The sequence below is a fragment of the Castor canadensis genome, chromosome 10, assembly GCF_047511655.1.
Source record: "Castor canadensis chromosome 10, mCasCan1.hap1v2, whole genome shotgun sequence".
In the NCBI taxonomy this organism is placed as follows: Eukaryota; Metazoa; Chordata; class Mammalia; order Rodentia; family Castoridae; genus Castor; species Castor canadensis.
Genome location: NC_133395.1, coordinates 96,418,550 through 96,426,040, shown reverse-complemented (window position 1 = coordinate 96,426,040; position 7,491 = coordinate 96,418,550). Strand labels below are relative to the sequence as shown.

Genomic DNA, 7,491 nt, shown 5'->3' with positions numbered 1-7,491 from the left:
ACAATATTTATAAAAATTATTTCGTTGAATCTCTTTATGTGCATGGATTTGGGGGAATAATGAGTGGAAGGGAGAACAGCTTTGACTCATGCATCTTAGGGGATCGGGACAGATTTACACTAAATTCAGGGATAGAAAACAGAAGTTTCTCTAGGGTGAGGTTAGAAGAGATAGTGGGGATACCGCAGAGTTGGTGGGAAGGGGCGCTCCATCCAACTGGGGTCGTTATCACCACAACCTTTCACAACCCACGCAAATACATGGCCAGCAAGAATGTTAAGGGTATTGATCTCCATGTTTCTCTTCTGACCTGCTTTATGGGAAGTGTTACACCCTGTTTTTTGTGCATGAGGAATGAAGAAAAAGGGCAAACCTGACCATCAAAGACAAGAGTTTGCATGTGGATGACAAGTTCATTAACACAGGATGCCAAAGGAGCTCAGCCACAGTGTGAGGTAAGGCTACCCACATGGGTGAGGTGTTCACATACCTGCGTGAAGAGGACCTGGTGGCAGTATTCAGTCCTAAACTGTGTTTGGTGGTGGTTGGAAAAAATCATTCCTCACAATACATAACAGCGAACACGTTCCGAGATGGCATGTCACTGTTCCAAATCATTTGTGTCCTAAGAAACACGGAGATTGAAAGTGAGAGAGTTTGTCATGGAAGGTGATAGAGAGAGACAGAGAGAGACAGAGAGAGTGACAGAGAGAGAAAGAGAGAGAGAAAGAGAGCAAGAGAGATGAATGAGAAGAGAAAAAGAGGAGACGAGAGAGTAGACAAGAGAGGTATATTTAGAGAGGAATAAAAGAAGGAAGGAATGACGGAATGAATATGAAAGTGAGCACTCTATGCCCTAGTGTGTGAATCTCCTTCCCCTAGGAAGACATACACTGATGGATGTGATGGATGAGTCCAAGGTTTATGAAGTCATTCAAGCTTTCCTACCCTTTGATATTAACACTCCAATTAGTCTACCTTTTAACATAGGGCTGCCTTTTATGAATTTGTAGGGACATTAATCAGCACACAACACCAAAGAGAAGATTTTGAGTACAGTGTATATATTTTGGGGGTCAAGGAGAAAAAGAAGATAATATGGGAAATGGTAACTGTCTCCTATCTACTGCCTACACCCAGTACACGTTAAAGAGGCAAAGTCACTTCTAATTTATTGCCACAGTGAGAACATGAGGGAAGACAAACATGGGAACAGAGAAGGGACATCACTGGTGCAGCTGCGATGTAGGAGAGGAGAGAGAATCTATTAAGTCAAACAGGAAGTGTGTAGGTTTTCTATCCTTCCATTGCTTCTTGTCTGATATTCAGGACTCTGTGAGTCTTGTGAGCCTCTTAGAGTCCAGGCCCGTGTTCCCTGCATCAATGAAGTGCCCTCACTGTGTCCCTCACACACCTAAACACCCGTTTTTCCACTGTAGTCACAGAGCTCAGCTGTGGGAAGATGTGTTGCGTGGATGACTAACTCTCGTGGAGTATCATCTCGTCAGGGATGGGTTGTATTCAAAGTTCCCCCTCTATAAGCATGTCCTATAAAGTGCAGCTCCTACCCTGAATTATGGAAGATACAACTGATGGCAGATCATCTAGTACTTTTGACGGAGTCCCCAGAGAATGCACAACAGAAGGACAGGGTGTAGGAGGGCTTCACCAGGCCAGGATCTGATAACTACATCTGCACTTCAGAGAGGGCTTCTGGGGACAGAGAGCCCCAGTCAGTAGTGAGTTCACATGCATGTTCCCCATGTCATCGAGCCTGAATCCCTGAGGCTTTCATATTTACAAGCCAGCAGCAGGAAACAAGGACACTCAAGTGTGTCAAGTTCCTATGGATGCCGTCGAGACTCTCCCAGAAAATTCCCAAAGTGTAAAAGAGTCGGAACCGAAATTTTTGGGCAGCTTCTCTGCTGATGTATTTGGCTATTTGAAGGGGTGATGTACCCCGCATATGAGTACACAGGAAGGAGTGCACTGTTTCCTGTTACCTGTCTCCTTTGGGAAGAGGCTGGTGGCTGCTCTTTGGAGAGCTCAGCCCTATCTCTCCTTCCAGCTGTACCATAGCCATGGTCGTGATCTGCTAGGAAGGAAGTGCACTTAAGGACATGAGCATACAGCCCGACAGGCACAAAACAAAACCATATACACATTGTAATACAGAGAAACACAATCAAATGTATACCCACCTACAAACACATACACGTTTTAAACAGTTGGGCAGAGTGAATGGGTCATAACTCGTAGGTTAATTTTCTGTAGTTGAAATCTAGGGCTGGAAATATGTCTCAAGTATATGGCATAAAATCCTCATGACCATGAGACCCTGAGTTGTGTCCCCAGTACCACTGAAAAAGGTGCAACTCATTCTGCACAGCTTTGTGTATTTCATTGACCGTCCTTTAACCATTAGTTGTTTATTGATTCGTTTGGGTTTTTTTTTTAATAAAGACATATTAGTAAGAGTGAAAATAGAGTTAAGTTTCTTCTAGTGGTTAGAGTTGGTAAAGAGAAGTCACACAAGTTTTGATGTGAGACATTATGTTACGTGAGGTTTATGGATGAAGATGAGTGGATTGGGTGATGTCTGCAATCACAGGAGTCAGGTGAAGCTACATAAAAGTTTTGGGGAGTCACCATTCTCACTTACCTTTCCTCAGGCAACCAGGAATCTGCATCCTGTGTGAAACTGTGTGTCTACAATTTGTCAGGTTGAAATCATGCTGGCAGACACAATGAAGCCACATGAATTCATATTCAGTACTTTTTCCAGTTTGTTTTCAAAAACATGGCTCAGACTGGAGTAGAGTGGGAGGAGTATGGGGATATGTATGTGTAGGTTCTAAGTGGAATATTATTTTGTCTGACCTAGGCATGGTGGGGCACGGCTGAAACCCCAGCTCTTTGGAGTTTGAGGCAGATCGATTGGAAGTAGAGACCTTCGTGGGCTACCAAGAGACAGCAAGAAAACCTTGGGGGACAGAGTTAGACCTTTGGTAAGAAACCCACTACAACAGCATTAAAAGCGACAGTTATCATAAGTAACTCAGTTATGGAGTCATTTTGTAAAGTAGACAAAGTCCTGAGTTCCATCACAATGTGTAAATCAAGAAATGAAATGGTTTATTGAAACTAAGATAGCATTTCACAGGCCACAAAGAATTCACACTAAGCCTTACATACTTTGCTTTTTGCTTTTCTTTGCTCAGTTGTAGAAGTTATGGTTTGGATTGCACATTATTGTCAAATGTCTTTTCAACTGTACTCGTGACATTTCTGAAACATGTATCAAAGGTCTTGAAGGATAGGGCTTGGGTTATGGCTAAAGGAAGAGAAATAAATGCTGTGGAACTGACAAAAGTTAACTACAACCCAGCAGGATACTTCAACTTAGAAATTCAGTATAAACTACATAATTGTAAAATAGATAATGCATGTGGTAGGGTGTAAGTGTGGGACAAGGTATGGTAAAGGAGGGGATTCAGGCAAGAGAATGTGGTCCGTGGAATTAAAAAGCATTAGGAACGATAAGAAGGAAACATGCTGCAATTGCACCAAGTTGACTAGGAAGGAGTTGAGCTAGACAAAACCTGGGGTAATGTAAGAGGCAAAATGAAAACATGCATGGAACTGTCAAAATGAATACCCTGTGTCCAAGGAATGTATCCTAATTTAAACATAAACCAACAAACAAATAAATCAATCAACAAGTAAGTAAATAAATGGTTTGGGGGAAAATTGAAATCGTCATATGCGTGCTGAAGATTCCTGTCTAGAATATTTCCCTTCGGAATCTTGTAGTCCTCTTGCCAAGAAAGCAAAAGTTCTCAGTCCAGTAGCCTCAAAAACACGAAAGAGAGCAAATATTCAGGTATTTCTTTGCGTTGGTGTTTTCCCTGTTCAGATTCAGAACTGTTCATTTTGTGCTTTTTTTTTCTATTATTGTTTTGTCTTACTAAATCCATATGAGTAGAGAAGGGAGGTAGACACCCATGCCTTGAAATGATAGAACTGCCACAACACCACATTACCATTTGCAGCTGAAAGATTAGGAGATTGACGATGTTTCCCTTAGGTGGGATGCGTAATGGTGATCATGTGACACTGCTGGGCCTCTTCAAAGTCCCTGGGGAGATGACTTTGCCCACGTGAATTTTCTCCAGTATCCTGGATGGAAATGCAAATAAGAGTTGCTTTCTTTTCAATGCTATGGTGGAACTCCAGATGTCCAAGAAGAAAGGAAAACGTTCTAACTAATCTACATGTACTGTGTTGTGGGTGTTTTTTCCAGTGATTTTTTGGGGTTTATTTCTTTTAGAGACAGTCTACCTATGCCATTACAAGTTTCTCTGAAGTCTTTAATGCAATCATCCTAATCCTATCAGATAGAATCTCATAATCTCTGAGATGGAAAGTTTGTGTGACAAGTTTCTTCACAGGTTTACTTGGACCAATTTAAAAGTACTTCCCAACTTGAAGAATTTATGTTCATTAAATACGGAGATAGAGAAACAACTAAGTGAAAAGAACCCCTTAACAATGGGTTCAGAAATATCTCAGAAACTCATAAAAGCTTGTCTATATGTGTTTGATGGTTTGGGGTTTGACGTCAAGGCCTTGAGCTGAATATGCAGAGGCTTGGCCATGTGCCCAGCCTTAGAATTTCTTTCTTTCTCATATCATTCATAGTATTTTTTACTAGTGCCCATTAATTGTACAATATGAGTGGTTTCATTATGATATCTGCATACATGCATATAATGTACTTTGCTTCCTCTGTCTCTCTTTACACAACCCAACTAAAATCTGCTTCAAATTTTGACTGCTTTTTGAAAAATAACTCTTTCTGTGTTTCAATAGGACTTTTTCTTTTGTGTATTCAATACTCAAAAAGTATTGTACATTTTCTCTTTGATGGTATTGGGGCTTTATATCAAGACCTTTTCATTTTTCTGCAGCTGCTTCACAATATTCCCAGACTTAGATTTCCCATAATTAACACAAACCTATATGAGTATGGCAATGTCACAGTTCCACCAGCTTATTTAATGGTTTATTTCGTCTTTGCATTTTTCCCTTTCTTTATTGTACTATTTTTGTTTACTGTGTGGCATTGGGTTTGCCAACTGTATGGGCTTCCTTTGTAAATTCCATAATTTGCCCCATACTCTTTCCAGTAGAAGGAAATGCAACTGATTGGTTTTTCTCATTGTGATATGGGCGTGAGGTCCGTAAACCATTGTGTCTCCCCTTGATCGTGTTTGTTGATATAGAAATTGGGGAAGGGACAACCTTGAAGTCTCAGGGATAAGGAAAGACCAAGCCCTTTAAAGCAGATGACATTGAGTTCTGGAAGGTGATTGGTGGAACTTGTGTGAACTGATGGGGCGTGGCAAATGGGGATAGAAAAAGGCCAAGCGCTCCAAAGGTCAGTCATTGGAGACTTCCTCAGAGGGAAAAAGGACTCCTCAGTTACTGGAAGTTCCAGCTAGAAAAATTGGGGATTCTTGCTCCTGCAGAAATGGAGGCTGCTCAACACCACTGGAGAGGTAAGTCTGAGTCTTATGTGTTTCCAAAACAGATTCTCTACTTTCAATTGTCCTGTTGCTAAAAGTCCTTTTGTGTGTTTTTGACCTTTAGCCCAGGGGGTGCCCTCTTGGGAAGATGCAGATGTTAATAAGCATGAGAGTGTGTTGGCAACAGACAAAGCTCCCAAGGAGAAATTCTGTGTGACTTGGAAGCAACCTTATGTGGTTGGTGCTGGGCTGCAGAACCTGGGGAACACCTGCTACATGAATGCCACACTGCAGTGTCTGACATACACAGCCCCTCTTGCCAACTATATGCTGTCCCAGGAGCACTCCCAGACCTGTTGTCCACTGAACACCTGCATGATTTGTATTTTGCAAGCTCACATGATAAGAGCTCTCCAGCACTCTGGGAAGGTGATCCAGCCTTTGAGGGCCCTGGTGACTGGTTTCCATAAATATAAGCAGGAAGATGCCCATGAGTTTCTGATGTTCGTTTTGGGTGCAATGCAGAATTCATGCCTGCCTGGGCACAAGGATTTGGATCCTCAGGCTGAGAACACCAGCCTAGTCTGTCAGCTCTTTGGAGGATACTGGAGGTCTCAAATCAAGTGCCTTCGGTGCCATGGCATTTCTGATACCTTTGACCCCTATCTGGATATAAGTCTGGATATCAAGGCAGCTCAGAGTGTCCAGGAAGCATTAAAATGTTTAGTAAAGCCTGAAAATCTGGATGGGGAAGAGGCCTATGATTGTGCTACTTGTTTAAGTAGAGTGCCTGCTACCAAGACACTGACTTTGAAAACGGTCCCCAAGGTTCTTATCCTTGTGTTGAAAAGGTTCTGTGATTTCACGGGTGTTAAAATCGGCAGGGTCGTGCAATACCCAGAGTGTATTGATATGCAACCGTATATGTCTCACCAGAACACAGAACCACTTGTGTATGTCCTGTATGCTGTACTGGTCCATGCTGGGTTGAGCTGCACAGCGGGCACTACTTGTGTTACATAAAAGCTGGCAACGGACACTGGTATGAAATGGATGATGCCAAGGTAACTCCCTGTGGCATTACATCTGTGCTGAATAGGCAAGCTTATGTCCTCTTTTATGTTCAGAAGAGTGAGCTCAATGGACACAGTATTGGATTCTCTCATTGTGAGGAACAAAGTCTCCTGGAGGTGGCAGACCAGGACATGGGAGCGCAACAAAGAGAGCTTCACAGACCGTCCAACATGCAAGTTGGAGAACCCTGCGGACACAAGGAAGATTCAGCAACAAAAGAAATCACCTTAGACCAGTGGAAAATCCTCCAACAACAAAACCGGCCAAAGTCTGAATTCAACATCCGGAAAATAGAAGGCACCCTGCCTTCCAATGGAATCATGATTCACCCATCAAAGTACAGGGTGGGCATGAGAAAAAATCACACTGAATAGGAAATTTACCTGCCTGCCCAGTGTTCCAAGGACACTGGCCACCTTCCTTGTGTGGGTGTGTGCCCCAGAGCTAACAAGAGGAAGAACAAGCAGCGCAAGAAGTCTCTCCTTGTATTCTCATGATTTCACTTCATGAACTGCTCTCCTTCAGGGGAAGAGACAACTGAACAGGGTCAGAGTGCTCCAGAGAGGGCAAGTGGGATGTGTGAGCATGATCTCTGTAAATGAGAAGCATTTATGTAAAGATCATGTGAAAACACATTACCAATTGTTTGAGAAAATAGACCTTTTGTTTTGATGTCTCGGGTTTCTTTTTCAATATCCTGTGCTGTGTAATTTTCTGTAGAGAATAGGCCCTGAGAAACGGCCCATTTTTAGTATATGTCTTTGAATGCTATAAAATTGTCAAAAGATAATGGTCAGTGAGAGCTTTGCATTGGATGAGTTCACTCAAAATAAATCGATTAAAGTTTAAGAAGCTGATAGGAGTGCAGCAGATTTACATAAAAGGTATT

At 42.3% G+C, this 7,491-nt stretch overlaps 1 pseudogene; it reads left to right on the top strand.

Annotated features, from left to right (window-relative positions):
• Positions 1-469: 469 nt before the first annotated feature.
• On the top strand, positions 470-6,976 carry LOC141411397 (ubiquitin carboxyl-terminal hydrolase 17-like protein 6; annotated as a pseudogene).
• The last annotated feature ends 515 nt before the right edge of the window (positions 6,977-7,491 follow it).